We start from the raw sequence: 16,961 nt of genomic DNA, 5'->3' as shown, positions 1-16,961 counted from the left end.
CATAGATCCCATCTAAAGGGTGATCCTACCTAAGTCTTCCCCTACTAAGTACTGCTTTGAACCTTGTTCATACAGTGGGGACTTTTATTTTTTGCCCCTCTTTACTTGGTACGCCTATGATTTGCCCTCCATTACTCTGCAATGAATTTTTTGCCCCTCTTTACTTGGCACTTCAACAATTTGTCCTTTTCTGAATTATTTTGTTTTATTTTAAGCTGACTTATTATGAACTATTGAGATATAACAATAAATAATCTTTATTATTTTCCTCTAGGGTGCTAGTATCTCCCACATGTAGGCCTACCAAGGGTGTGGGCCCCATGGGTGGCCCTCCGGAACCTTCTAGGAACTCTTCCGTACGGTACCGACTTATTATTCGGACCATTTCGAACCTTCTTGTGATGTCCTAGATTCCAGCCGAGACTCCAAACAACTTCGATACTCACCATTATTCATTTCTCATTACTACCCTAGTGACATCGAGAGTTAAGTGTGTGATCCTACGTGTTCGAGAATATGCGGACATAATCGAGATATCTCTCCGATCAATAACTAACAACGGAATCATAGATATCCATATTGGCTCATCTATAACAAAGGTCCTTATCAGTTGAACCACAATGTCGAGGATTTAATTAACCTTGATCTATCCCTTTGTCTCTTAGTACATTACTTGCCCGAGACTAGATCATTGGTATCGTCATACTAGTTCAATCTAGTTAGCGGAAGACACTCTTTACTCATACCTAACATACTATTCATGTTACTAACTCATTAATCACTTGCTTGCAATCTCTTTGGATATTGGATCACTCAGTGGGCCGAAGAATATCTTTCAATCACATGGATGGACGAATCCCACTCTTGATTCATGCAATCCAACAAGCACCTTCCGAGGTAATTGAAAGACAACTTTATGATCACCATGTTACATAATATTGGTTGATGCCCCTAAAGTATCTTCTCTTTCTTAATAGACGGCCCCATTTTGCTGGTCTCACAGCAAGCCACATCATCGTTTTTACCCCATGTACATACAACGTTGTAACCCACCACGTCTCCGCCATTCCCTCCTTGACCTGGGTTAGTGAACGAGTCAAATTCAGCTTTGTTCCGAGCCACCATGGCACCATCAGGTTCACATGCAGCCCATTAATACAGCAACACATTACTTCCCTCATAATATTTTCTGTTACTAATCTGTATTGACCAAGGCAACATCACTTTCGTCTTCTCCATAAATCTTTACTAGATGATTCCCCGCGCGTTGCGGCGGAAATTCGTAGCAATATATGACAATGTTTAGAGCTTATGAGATTACAATAGAACAAACCAGGTTACACAAATACTGATCGGTGTGCTTAGCAATGTCCATAATTTCATACTACATTCATGTCTTTATGTGGTATTAAAGTTGGCAAATACCGTGAAATGGTGATTTTTCGAGGACAACACAACATGAAAGTATCCAGATCATCAAGCCTGCCACCTTAGAAAAATTACTGATCGACAACTATCAATACAACTTCCCCATAGTTGTCATACGTCTGAGACCTCGGGCACTCTTGTGACAACCATATCGTCTTCCCCGTGATGGTAGGACGGACAGCTTCATCTCCAGTCTACTATCTGCCTCACCCCTTTTCGCATGATCCTTTCAGGTCAGCTCAGTGCTCTCCGTCCGAAAGTAATGTCTCTGCTAATGATTCAATACCATGTAGGGCCACATAAAATAAAAATTACATATGTGGAAATAACTTCTTGTATAATAGAGCACAAAGCCTGAATGAAATAATCCAGTAACCCAAAGTTGATGTATAGTAAGTAGGAAATTAACTACCACGTGATTATACAAATACAAAAGGATGCACACTCATGCCGTGATCACCTCAATGATGACTGTGTTGTCATAAGAAGATGAACACTTCTGAATAGCAGTACTCAAAGGAGATCAAAGCAATATGCTAGACATCAGCCTATGCTTGACCATTAGTAGAATGACATGCAGAAATAAACTGAAAATGGCACGTTGGATGATGCAGTATAAGAAAATATTTCAAGTCACTACAGTCGCTTCATCAGCACAGTTAGTTAAACATGCAATCTCTTGGTGGTCCTACATTTCCTATTTGGAAAACGTGTAGATAGTACATACCAATGAAATGAGCAGTAACATCATGTTAATCCTCGACGTAAAATTCAATCTTGGTATCCACCTGAACCACCTCCACGTAAATTTCAATCTTGAGTTAAACGACAGCGAGTGGCTCGCTTGGGAAGTTGTAGAAGTGGGTCTTTGAGAAAGATAGAGTGACGTGCCTCCCGTTTTGGCTGATCCAAAGTGATTGCCTTTCTTCGACTTTCTGAAAGCTTAATCCAATAACACACAACCCGCGGCTTCTCGAAAAAAAAACAAAGGAAAAAAATATATTACGTACTATATTAGGAAGGCCGAATGCTGTAAACAAATCAAATATTTGGACTTGTAGTATTGTGCTGAAACTAAAGGGGAAATAAAACCAAAACAGCAGGGCAACAAAAACAAAACAGCCTGAGGCACTTCACATTCCCCTCTGGACTGCACTTGCGCTAGCTCCGATTAGAAGCCTTTTAGGGCATCGATGCTTGGATGATTCTGGGCTATTTCTTCGAGTACTTGCCTCTGCTTGCCACCATGGCATGCTATGAGGGTGATAGGAGTCAGCCAACGGTGGCTGAGAATCTGAGATGAGGGAGCATTTGGTTTGGGATGTGGATATTTATTTGTGTGGACAATGGAAGATGAAGTGGAGGAGACAGTTCCGATCGTTCGGGAGCTTGTATTGAGAATTTAAGAGGGAAGGGAAAGAGTCACATTCAAATGGTACTACTGCCTTTACAGAAATAATTAAGCATGCATGCAATCGGCTGGCTGACTGAATGTATTGCGGCCAGTTTGTATAGCTGAATAAATGGCATAGATGATGACGTGAGTGGAGAAGGTTGCAGGAAAAATACTTAGTGGGAGGAAACTAATTAGATCTTTTGATAGCTTAGGTGGCATAACTGAAAAGATGTGGCAGGATAGGATTGGATATAGATACTTGATGATGTGGATACCTTGCATGTTGAGAGAAATACCCTCTTAGTGGGTTGCTCCCATTTAGTTATTATAGATTCCCCACGATCTCCACAAACCATTGCCACTCCACCATTCGAGACCTCTAATTTTCCTGGTGGTCTACTTAATCCGTACTCCACATCTCCAAATCTCCTACTCCGCCCTCTGCTTCCTCTCCAAATTTTGATCCATGTCATTACCCCAATTTCATCGGCAGCATGCCCTCTCCCGACAATTCAGCTGCTCCAGCAAAGAACGTATACACAGATCTTCCTATCAACGAGGGTGGTTATTCTGACCTTGACCTACTTCGTCAGCTTTTGGTCCGGGTATGTTTACGTGGTATGCAGAATCCCAATGCTCAAGTCTTACAGAAGGGTGAAGATGTTCGGTATTGTTTCAAAAACCACAAGAGTACCTACTTGCCCATTGTTTTCTATCGTTCTATCCTCATCCAGATATATGAATGCAGGTGATTCTTTTGAATGTTGTGGTGAGGTTTTTTTTCATCTTACACATCTATTCCAACCATGTACAGATTATCATCGATGCTTCCTACACCATGCCCTGGCATGACCTCATGGTGCTTCTGCTTCTCTGTAGATTTGATTTTCACAATATGCAGGCTAACGCATGTTCGTGGTGAATTTGCGAGCAGATTTGCAGAGCCAAAGGAATAGGTGCACAACTTCACATCACGTGGGTCATATTGATATTACTACGCTGCAAACCATTTTACAGTGGAATGGAATATTTTTGTGTGTTCACTCGAATGATTGTCATGTAGAAAACTAAATATCCAAATCTTATATGCATCCGAGACTGGAACATGCCCTCATGTAATTGTTGTTATATTGCTTGTTTTTATTGATTTAGAAGTGCTTCGGTCCTAGATCTTTGATCAATTACGTACATTTGGTTTGCATAATCGTTAAGATTCACTTCACTTATCAGCTTCCGTTGACATAGTGGCAAATGGTTGTCTTTGGGACTGTCTAGCCTGTTTTTCGGCTATCTAAGTATTTATACCGTGTTACTGGCAATACAATCGTACGTATTATTATACTGGAATTTCAATACGTAATTTATTTAATATTTAGTCAATTTGTATCACTAATTTATTTAATCATGGAAACTTACGGTCGTAGAGTTTGATAGTGGTGGTAAAGGTATGGCAGAGACTCATTTTGTATTCTTTTTTTACGGGTTGGTATGGTTCATAGATAAGTGTTGGCAGCACCACTTAATGTTGTGCAATTTTTGGCATCACATCAGGTCTCTAAATTGAATATCTAACTCCACTATTGATGAGATTTTACAGACTCGAATATATTGGATTTAAAAAACAAGGTTGTTAATACAAGCTCAGATGATATTGAAAGGATCGTATGCCGCACCTAGAGGGGGGGGTGAATAGGTGCTAACCAATTTTTAGTTCTTTTTCAATTTAGGCTTGACACAAAAGGTAAATTCTCTAGATATGCAACTAAGTGAATTTACCTATGACAAGGCTAACAACTAGGCAAGATATATCTAAGCAATATAGAGATAGAATAGGATAGAGGTAACCGAGAGTGGAGCACGCGATGACACGGAGATGATTCCCGTAGTTCCCTTCCTTTGCAAGAAGGTACGTCTACGTTTGGAGGAGTGTGGTTGCTACGAAAGCCAAACCAACAGCCCACGAAGGCTTCACTCAGATCTCCGGTGAGCAACGCCACGAAGGCCTAGCCCACTTCCACTAAGGGATTTCCTCGAGGCGGAAACCGGGCCTTTACAAGGTTCTTGGGGCACACATCCACAACCAAATTGGAGGCTCCCAAATCTGTTACAACACAACAATCAACAACAATACATCAACACAAATCAACTAGGGAACCAAATAGGAACACTAGCATGAGATCCCTCAAACAAGAGAGGGGGAAATGAAGAACGCTTCGGTGAGGATGTAGATCGGTGTCTTCTCCTTTGAATCTCCAAAGATCAAGAGCTTTGGTTGGGGGAGGAAGGAGATCTTGCAAATCTTGAGTTTCTTGAGGTGGCTCTAATGGAGGTGGCTTGGCAGATTTCTTGTGTAATGATTGAGCAAGCAACCAAGGTAGAAGAAGGGGGGTATTTATACCTCCCCTCAAAATTGAGCCGTTGCAGCTTCCGGGGGGGCGGATAATCCGCCCTAAGTAAGGGCCGGATAATCCGCCCCCCCGGATAATCCGGCCTTCGGGACAAAACCGTGACTTTATCCGGCCAAATGTCCGGCCCTATGCCAGACTTGTTTTTCGTTCAGTCCTTAGCCAAATTCGAGGGGGCCGGATATTTCAACAATATCCGACCCGGATTATCCGGCCTGGCCAACTTTTTCTGATTTCTTTTGATAGACGATCAAATCCAACACACATGAATAAATAACTATGTAATCCCTGTACCACTTAAACAAACATTAGTGTATCACATATATTGATATCAAACACACAAAACATAATGTGAGAGATGTTCTTTCAATCTCCCCCTTTTTGGTGTTTGATGACAATATACGGATTTGCAAGGGAATCACTATAGAGACAAGCATGATGGCAAAACATAGAGGCACTCCCCCTACATGTGTGCATATAATTAATTTGCATTTGAATACAAATACACAACACATAGGAGTATGGTGCCTCAACACAAGAGATATCCAACATGAGCTCTAACAAAAGACATTGACACATATGAAGTTGAGATAGGATGCAAGAAATCATACCCATGTGTAGATATATAATGCGGAGATATAGCATCACACATAATGTAATATCCTTGATCTCAACAAATAGAAATCCGAAAACCATAACAATGTCTCACACCACATAGCACATAGTTTTGAACGGCACACAAACAAACCAAATAGTTCAAATAAGAGGGAACACAAGCAATATAAGAATGATAAACGCATATGCTTGTGCCCAAATCATGCAAATCCCCGAGAATCCTAATAGAACACTTCTCCCCCTTTGGCATCGAGACGCCAAAAAGGGGACAAGCACGATGCTACACGTCCCATGGGAATCACTCGGAGGCATCTTCATCATCGGACTGGTATGCCGCTTCCTCTTCTTCCTCATCAGTGTCAGATGCATCCGGAGAGCGGCGAGAGGTGTTGGACCTTTGAAGGCAATCATCAAGGTCACTCCATGGGACCTGTGCAGAGTGCCATGCATTGTAACCCTGGTGAGCTGGAGGCTGAGGCGGGGGACCTTGATCACCACCGAGCTTGTGTAGAATAACCGCCCGAGTATGCTTAATCTCGTAACGCTCTCGCTAGCCGCATAGTTCTCCTTATGGATCTCAATGTTCATGCAAAGGATGTGACACTCGAAACCAACTAAGCCGGGTCACTTGCTTCCTCATAGCCGGGACATCGTGATGACGAGCAGGAGCAAAACCACTAGAACGAGCATCACCCATGAAAGTGTCAGTGCAGTGTACAGCCGAAGAGACCGGCTTAAGCTTGTAGGCCTTCTTGACATGGTGCTTCACAAGAGGATACCCACTCAAATCTTCATCACCACAGCCACACGCAGTTGTTGATGAGAAGCCGAATGTAAGGTGCATAGGGTATGGTGGTCCGGGAGACCATGGCATCATGGATCTCATGGAAGATAAAGTCCATGATATCAAGAGTGAAGTCCCGATCCTCATTAGGCTCACGAGCACACTTATAGCTGAGGTGCATAAGGTCCACAAGGACTCCCCGGAGAGCATCATTGTTACCACCACTTGGGCAAATGGTTGCCCGAAAGAACCGGAGCAACTGACTGTATATGGAAAGCAGCCCCTTAGTAAAACCAACTTTTCCCGCTGCAGTATAGAGATGCACAAGAGCATTCTTATCTCGTCTCGGTGTGGTCCATGAAGGCGACGACCCTCATCAACGGGAACTCCAAGAATACCAAAGAATCGGCGCAGAGTGGCACCGCAGATGAGTGGAGCCACTCATCCATTCCATAGTGCGTTCCTCATCTTTCTTGATTGCCAAAGTGGCAAAGAATTGCTTCACCAAATCTGGGCTATAGTCACATTGAATCTTCATGATATCATGCAAGCCCAGCCTTCCAGCCTACCCGCATTGCATCTTCAAAGTGATTGTTGACCGCCGTAATGTCCACATCGATAGCTTGCATGGGTCTCGCATTCTTCATGGGCTCATAGACATCCTTGTAGATGAACTCCCGCTCCATGCACCGTAATCTCCTGTCCTCTATCTCTTCATCCCTTGGAACATCTTCATACCAGTTCTTCAAGCGAATAGCGGAATAAGAGACTGGGTCCATGGCCTTGTAGTTCTCCCTCACTTCCTTGTTCTTCCGCCTTGAAGTGACGGACTTGCGAGGTGCATTGGGTGCATACTCGTCACTAGATCGATCATGCCTTGAGCGTCTCCGACCACCCCGAGAAGCACCACCTGTGAGAATCAAAGAGAAGGTAATGCTCATAAGTCATGTAAGATACAGTAATATACTCGAGAAACATGCTATAAGTCGGTACAAATCTAGACATGATAGATTGAAGCAAAAACTGCAGTGGCGATGAAGCTCCGTGCCGATAATCCGTGTCCCCCGGGGGCGGATAATCCGGCCCGGCCGGATAATCCGGCCTGCTCGGGGGCGGATAATCCGGCCCTGCGAGATGTGCAGTTTTCCAATCAAAAACTTGTCTAAGACTAGATCGGCCTCATAGCATGCAAGAGGAGTACACTACACGTGATTTGGAACAACTAGACGCCAATTCCACCAAGAAAATAGCACATATAAAACACAACATCTTAGGGTTAGAGATTGTGAATCATACCCACATCCATTGTGGAAACCGCTTGGAGGAGAAGGTAGCTAGGGAGGAGATGCACCCGATCCACCCAAGAACTCCGAGAGGGGGCGGACGGAGCGTCTCCGGCGAGGAGGAGGAGATCTGGCGGTCTTGAGAGGAGAAAGAGGAGAGAGGCGCGTGGGGGGGAGGTGTGAACCGTTTAGCCCCCCGCGGCCTCGACCTCAACCCTTTCAGGATCTGCCCAGGCCGGATAATCCGGCCCTAGCTTAGGGCGGATAATCCGGCCGGGCCGGATTTTCCGGTTTCTCCTGGGGCCGGATTATCCGGGTTCTGGAAAATTCCAGAATCACCGGGAATCCGGCCCATCTTTCGTTGGTTATTTGCATGACCCATATGTGATACAATAATGTATCATGTCACATATAAGGTGCAAATTTACCAATAAGATGGAGCAACCAAGATCATCCGACCGAAAACACCTCAAACTCCAAGTTTTTACCAAACATGACAAATGAGCAAGATGGAAATGGATTATAGGAGATAGTAGGCTTAGGTTTTAGAAGATACAAACTGTTAATGGTACATGATCACTCAAGTTTGCAAGATAGGAGCAAATAAGGCCAAACTAGAGTGATTTCCCATAAGAACATGGAGATGTCAATAAAATCCAATGAAAATCCAAACAACTCCAACTCTTCACAAAGAAGAGTGTGGTGGCCTAGGCCACCATATATGAGTGTTGTGGCATGGCACCGCGAAGATATATCTTGGGTCCAAGCCACTACTCATCATTTAAGCTCACATATCAACATATGATATAACGAGAATGAAGTCTTTAATGTTGGCATTATGGGGGAGGGATAGCTCAATTATTTAAACCGCACTCCCCCTATTTCCATGCCCACATCTAATACCAAATAAAGTTTTGAGACGAAGGTGTGTTTGCAAGATGGTCAAGCTATACTCCTTGAATCGATGATATTTAGCTCATTCCTCAAATAAGTGAACCTTGCTTCATCAAGAGGTTTCGTGAATATATCGGCAAGTTGATCTTTGGTAGGAACATAGATGAGCTCAATATCACCATGATGGCGTGTATTTCACACGTTCGTTGGGCAACCCCAAGAGGAAGGTATGATGCGCACAGCAGCAAGTTTTCCCTCAGAAAGAAACCAAGGTTTATCGAACCAGGAGGAGCCAAGAAGCACGTTGAAGGTTGATGGCGGCGAGATGTAGTGCGGCGCAACACCAGGGATTCCGGCGCCAACGTGGAACCTGCACAACACAACCAAAGTACTTTGCCCCAACGAATACGTGAGATTGTCAATCTCACCGGCTTGCTGTAACAAAGGATTAACCGTATTGTGTGGAAGATGATTGTTTGCAGAGAAAATAGTAAAAACAAGTATTGCAGTAGATTGTATTTCAGTATTGAGAATTGGACCGGGGTCCACAGTTCACTAGAGGTGTCTCTCCCATAAGACGAACAAGCATGTTGGGTGAACAAATTACAGCTTGGGCAATTGACAAATAAAGAGAGCATGACAATGCACATACATATCATGATGAGTATAGTGAGATTTAATTGGGCATTACGACAAAGTACATAGACCGCCATCCAACCGCATCTATGCCTAAAAAGTCCACCTTCAGAGTTATCATCCGAACCCCTCCAGCATTAAGTTGCAAAGCAACAGCACAATTGCATTAAGTATGGTGCGTAATGTAATCAACAACTACATCCTTAGACATAGCATCAATGTTTTATCCCTAGTGGCAACAAAGACAACACAACCTTAGAACTTTCTCACACCGTCCCAGTGTCAATGCAGCATGAACCCACTATCGAGCATAAGTACTCCCTCTTGGAGTTAAAAGCATCTACTTGGCCGGAGCATCTACTAGTAACGGAGAGCATGCAAGATCATAAACAACACATAAGCATAACTTTGATAATCAACATAACAAGTATTCTCTATTCATCGGATCCCAACAAACGCAACATATAGAATTACAGATAGATGATCTTGATCATGTTAGGCAGCTCACAAGATCCGACAATGATAGCACCATGGGGAGAAGACAACCATCTAGCTACCGCTATGGACCCATAGTCCAGGGGTAGACTACTCACACATCACACCGGAGGCGACCATGGCGGCGTAGAGTCCTCCGGGAGATGATTCCCCTCTCCGGCAGGGTGCCGGAGGCGATCTCCCGGATCCCCCGAGATGGGATCGGCGGCGACGGCGTCTCGCAAGGTTTTCCGTATCGTGGCTCTCGGTACCGGGGGTTTCGTCATGGAGGCTTTAAGTAGGCGGAAGGGCAAGTCAAGAGGCGGCACGGGGGCCCAAACCATAGGCCGGCGCGGCCGGGGTGGGGCCGCGCCGCCCTAGGGTTTGGCCACCCCGTGGCCCCTCTTCGTCTCGTCTTCGGACTTCCGGAAGCTTCGTGGAAAAATAGGCCCTCGGGCTTTAATTTCGTCCAATTCCGAGAATATTTCTTTACTAGGATTTCTGAAACCAAAAACAGCAGTAAAACAAAGAATCGGCACTTCGGCATCTTGTTAATAGGTTAGTTCCGTAAAATGCACGAATATGACATAAAGTGTGCATAAAACATGTAGATAACATCAATAATGTGGCATGGAACATAAGAAATTATCGATACGTCGGAGACGTATCGCATCCCCAAGCTTAGTTCTGCTCGTCCCGAGCAGGTAAAACGATAACATACGTATAATTTCCGGAGTGACATGCCATCATAATCTTGATCATACTATTTGTAAAGCATATGTAGTGAATGCAGCGATCAAAACAATGTGTATGACATGAGTAAACAAGTGAATCATAAAGCAAAGACTTTTCATGAATAGCACTTCAAGACAAGCATCAATAAGTCTTGCATAAGAGTTAACTCATAAAGCAATAATTTAAAGTAAAGGTATTGAAGCAACACAAAAGAAGATTAAGTTTCAGCGGTTGCTTTCAACTTGTAACATGTATATCTCATGGATATTGTCAACATAGAGTAATATAATAAGTGCAATAAGCAAGTATGTAGGAATCAATGCACAGCTTCACACAAGTGTTTGCTTCTTGAGGTGGAGAGAAATAGGTGAACTGACTCAACATTGAAAGTAAAAGAATGGTCCTCATAGAGGAAAAGCATCGATTGCTATATTTGTGCTAGAGCTTTGATTTTGAAAACATGAAACAATTTTGTCAACGGTAGTAATAAAGCATATGCATCATGTAAATTATATCTTATAAGTTGCAAGCCTCATGCATAGTGTACTAATAGTGCCCGCACCTTGTCCTAATTAGCTTGGACTACCTGGATTATCACCGCAATACATATGCTTTAACCAAGTTTCACAAAGGGGTACCTCTATGCCGCCTGTACAAAGGTCTAAGGAGAAAGCTCGCATTTGGATTTCTCGCTTTTGATTATTCTCAACTTAGACATCCATACCGGGACAACATAGACAACAGATAATGGACTCCTCTTTTAATGCTTTAGCATTTGACAACAATTAATTCTTTTCTCATTAGAGATTTGAGGATATTTGTCCAAAACTGAAACTTCCACCATGAATCATGGCTTTAGTTAGCGGCCCAATGTTCTTCTCTCACAATATGCATGCTCAAACCATTCAACTCAAGGTAGATCGCCCTTACTTCGTACAAGACGAACATGCATAGCAACTCACATGAAATTCAACAATGAGTTGATGGCGTTCCCGCAAAACATGGTTATCGCTCAACAAGCAACTTAATAAGAGATAAAGTGCATAATTACATATTCAATACCACAATAGTTTTTTAAGCTATTTGTCCCATGAGCTATATATTGCAAAGGTGAATGATGGAATTTTAAAGGTAGCACTCAAGCAATTTACTTTGGAATGGCGGGAAAATACCATGTAGTATAGGTAGGTATGGTGGACACAAATGGCATAGTGGTTGGCTCAAGTATTTTGGATGCATGAGAAGTATTCCCTCTCGATACAAGGTTTAGGCTAGCAAGGCTTATTTGAAACAAACACAAGGATGAACCGGTGCAGCAAAACTCACATAAAAGACATATTGAAAACATTATAAGACTCTACACCGTCTTCCTTGTTGTTCAAACTCAATACTAGAAATTATCTAGACCTTAGAGAAACCAAATATGCAAACCAAATTTTAGCATGCTCTATGTATTTCTTCATTAATGGGTGCAAAGCATATGATGCAAGAGCTTAAACATGAGCACAACAATTGCTAAGTATCACATTACCCAAGACATTTATAGCAATTACTACATGTATCATTTTCCAATTCCAACCATATAACAATTTAACGAAGGAGAAACTTCGCCATGAATACTATGAGTAGAAACTAAGGACATACTTGTCCATATGCTACAGCGGAGCGTGTATCTCTCCCATAAAGTGAATGCTAGGATCCATTTTATTCAAACAAAACAAAAAACAAAAACAAACCGACGCTCCAAGAAAAAGCACATAAGATGTGGTGGAATAAAAATATAGTTTCAGGGGAGGAACCTGATAATGTTGTCGATGAAGAAGGGGATGCCTTGGGCATCCCCAAGCTTAGACGCTTGAGTCTTCTTGATATATGCAGGGGTGAACCACCGGGTGCATCCCCAAGCTTAGAGCTTTCACTCTCCTTGATCATGTTGCATCATACTCCTCTCTTGATCCTTGAAAACTTCCTCCACACCAAACTCGAAACAACTCATTAGAGGGTTAGTGCACAATATAAATTGACATATTCAGAGGTGACACAATCATTCTTAACACTTCTGGACATTGCATAATGCTACTGGACATTAGTGGATCAAAGAAATTCATCCAACATAGCGAAAGAGGCAATGCGAAATAAAAGGCAGAATCTGTCAAAACAGAACAGTTCGTATTGACGAATTTTAAAATGGCACCAGACTTGCTCAAATGAAAATGCTCAAATTGAATGAAAGTTGCGTACATATCTGAGGATCATGCACGTAAATTGGCATAATTTTCTGAGCTACCTACAGGGCGGTGGACTCAGATTCGTGACAGCAAAGAAATCTGGAACTGCGCAGTAATCCAAATCTAGTACTTACTTTTCTATCAACGGCTTAACTTGGCACAACAAAACACAAAACTAAGATAAGGAGAGGTTGCTACAGTAGTAAACAACTTCCAAGACACAAAATAAAAACAAAGTGCTGTAGGTAAAAACATGGGTTGTCTCCCATAAGCGCTTTTTTAACGCCTTTCAGCCTAGGCGCGTAAAGTGTGTATCAAGTATTATCGAGAGATGAAGCATCAACATCATAATTTGTTCTAATAATAGAATCATAAGGTACCTTCATTCTCTTTCTAGGGAAGTGTTCCATACCTTTCTTGAGAGGAAATTGATATTTTATATTACCTTCCCTCATATCAATGATAGCACCAACAGCTCAAGAAAAGGTCTTCCCAATATAATGGGACAAGATGCATTGCATTCAATATCCAAGACAACAAAATCAACGGGAACAAGATTATTGTTAACGGTAATGCGAACATTATCAACTTTACCCAAAGGTTTCTTTGTAGAATGATCAGCAAGATTAACATCCAAATAACAATTTTTCAACTGTGGCAAGTCAAGCATATTATAAATTTTCTTAGGCATAACGTAAATACTTGCACCAAGATCACATAAAGCATTACAATCAAAATCTTTAATCTTCATCTTAATGATGGGCTCCCAACCATCCTCTAGCTTTTTAGGAATAGAGGCTTCACGCTCTAGTTTCTCTTCTCTAGCTTTTATGAGAGCATTTGTAATATGATGCGTGAAAGCCAAATTTATAGCACTAGCATTAGGACTTTTAGCAAGTTTTTGCAAGAACTTTATAACTTCAGAGATGTGGCAATCATCAAAATTCAAACCATTATAATCTAAAGCAATGGGATCATCATCCCCAATGTTGGAAAAAATTTCAGCAGCTTTATCACAGTAGCTTCAGCAGCTTTAACAGCTTCAGTAGCTTTTCGCGCTTTGCATTAGAAGTGGAAACATTGCTAACACCAATTCTTTTATTAGTATTAGTAGGAGGTGCAGCAACATGTGTAGCATTAGCATTACTAGTGGTGGTAATAGTCCAAACTTTAGCTATATTCTTCTCTTTAGCTAGTTTTTCATTTTCTTCTCTATCCCACCTAGCACGCAGCTCAGCCATTAATCTTATATTCTCATTAATTCTAACTTGGATGGCATTTGCTGTAGTAGTAATTTTATCATCTAAATCCTCATTAGGCAAAACTTTTGATTTCAAAAGATCAACATCAGCAGCAAGACTATCAACTTTAGAAGCAAGTATATCAATTTTCCCAAGCTTTTCTTCAACAGATTTGTTAAAAGCAGTTTGTGTACTAATAAATTCTTTAAGCATGGCTTCAAGTCCAGGGGGTGAATTCCTATTATTGTTGTAAGAATTTCCATAAGAATTACCATAGCCGTTGCCATTATTATAAGGATATGGCCTATAGTTGTTACTAGAATTGTTCCGGTAAGCAATCGTTGTTGAAATTATTATTTTTAATGAAGTTTACATCAACATGTTCTTCTTGTGCAACCAATGAAGCTAACGGAACATTATTAGGATCAATATTAGTCCTATCATTCACAAGCATAGACATAATAGCATCAATCTTATCACTCAAGGAAGAGGTTTCTTCGACGTAATTTACCTTCTTACCTTGTGGAGCTCTTTCCGTGTGCCATTCAGAGTAGTTGATCATCATATTATCAAGAAGCTTTGTTGCTTCACCAAGAGTGATGGACATAAAGGTACCTCCAGCAGCTGAATCCAATAAATTCCGTGAAGAAAAATTTAGTCCTGCATAGAAGGTTTGGATGATCATCCAAGTAGTCAGTCCATGGGTTGGGCAATTTTTAACCAGAGATATCATTCTTTCCCAAGCTTGAGCAACATGTTCAGTATCTAATTGTTTAAAATTCATTATGCTACTCCTCAAAGATATAATTTTAGCAGGGGGATAATATCTACCAATAAAAGCATCCTTGCATTTAGTCCATGAATCAATACTATTCTTAGGCATAGATAGCAACCAATCTTTAGCTCTTCCTCTTAATGAGAAAGGGAACAATTTTAGTTTAATAATATCACCATCTACATCTTTATATTTTTGCATTTCACATAGTTCAACAAAATTATTGAGATGGGCAAGCAAGCATCATCGTAACTAACACCGTAAAATTGATTGTTCATAACAAGATTCAAGAAAGCGTGTTTAATTTCAAAGAATTCTGCTCGTAGTAGCAGGTGGAGCAATAGGTGTGCATAAGAAATCATTATTATTTGTGGTTGTGAAGTCACACAACTTAGTATTTTCAGCGTTGGCCATTTTAGCAATAGTAAATAAAGCAAACTAGATAAAGTAAATGCAAGTAACTAATTTTTTTGTGTTTTTGATATAGCAAACAAGATAGCAAATAAAGTAAAACTAGCAACTAATTTTTTTGTATGTTGATTTAGTGCAGCAAACAAAGTAGTAAATAAAATAAAGCAAGACAAAAACAAAGTAAAGAGATTGAGAAGTGGAGACTCCCCTTGCAGCGTGTCTTGATCTCCCCGGCAACGGCGCCAGAAAAGAGCTTGATGGCGTGTATTTCACACGTTCGTTGGGCAACCCCAAGAGGAAGGTATGATGCGCACAAAGCAGCAAGTTTTCCTCGTAAAGAAACCAAGGTTTATCGAACCAGGAGGAGCCAAGAAGCACGTTGAAGGTTGATGGCGGCGAGATGTAGTGCGGCGCAACACCAGAGATTCCGGCGCCAACGTGGAACCCGCACAACACAACCAAAGTACTTTGCCCCAACGAAACAAGTGAGGTTGTCAATCTCACCGGCTTGCCGTAACAAAGGATTAACCGTATTGTGTGGAAGATGATTGTTTGCAGAGAAAATAGTAAAAACAAGTATTGCAGTAGATTGTATTTCAAGTATTGAGAATTGGACCGGGGTCCACAGCTCACTAGAGGTGTCTCTCCCATAAGACGAACAACGATGTTGGGTGAACAAATTACGCTTGGGCAATTGACAAATAAAGAGAGCATGACAATGCACATACATATCATGATGAGTATAGTGAGATTTAATTGGGCATTACGACAAAGTACATAGACCGCCATCCAACCGCATCTATGCCTAAAAAGTCCACCTTCAAAGTTATCATCCGAACCCCTCCAAGCATTAAGTTGCAAAGCAACAGTACAATTGCATTAAGTATGGTGCGTAATGTAATCAACAACTACATCCTTAGACATAGCATCAATGTTTTATCCCTAGTGGCAACAAGACAACACAACCTTAGAACTTTCTCGTCACTGTCCCGTGTGTCAATGCGTGCATGAACCCACTATCGAGCATAAGTACTCCCTCTTGGAGTTAAAAGCATCTACTTGGCCAGAGCATCTACTAGTAACGGAGAGCATGCAAGATCATAAACAACACATAAGCATAACTTTGATAATCAACATAACAAGTATTCTCTATTCATCGGATCCCAACAAACGCAACATATAGAATTACGTATAGATGATCTTGATCATGTTAGGCAGCTCACAAGATCCGACAATGATAGCACAATGGGGAGAAGACAACCATCTAGCTACTGCTATGGACCCATAGTCCAGGGGTAGACTACTCACACATCACACCGGAGGCGACCATGGCGGCGTAGAGTCCTCCCGGAGATGATTCCCCTCCCAAGCAGGTGCCGGAGGCGATCTCCCGGATCCCCCGAGATGGGATCGGCGGCGACGGCGTCTCGCAAGGTTTTCCGTATCGTGGCTCTCGGCACCGGGGGTTTCGTCACGGAGGCTTTAAGTAGGCGGAAGGGCAAGTCAAGAGGCGGCACGGGGGCCCAAACCATAGGCCGCGCGGCCGAGGTGGGGCCGCGCCGCCCTAGGGTTTGGCCACCCCGTGGCCCCTCTTCGTCTCGTCTTCGGACTTCCGGAAGCTTCGTGGAAAAATAGGCCCCCGGGCTTTAATTTCGT

The sequence above is a fragment of the Lolium rigidum genome, chromosome 1, assembly GCF_022539505.1.
Source record: "Lolium rigidum isolate FL_2022 chromosome 1, APGP_CSIRO_Lrig_0.1, whole genome shotgun sequence".
Classification (NCBI taxonomy): Eukaryota; Viridiplantae; Streptophyta; class Magnoliopsida; order Poales; family Poaceae; genus Lolium; species Lolium rigidum.
The sequence above is the reverse complement of the archived record's forward strand: the minus strand, read 5'-3'. Positions refer to the sequence as shown.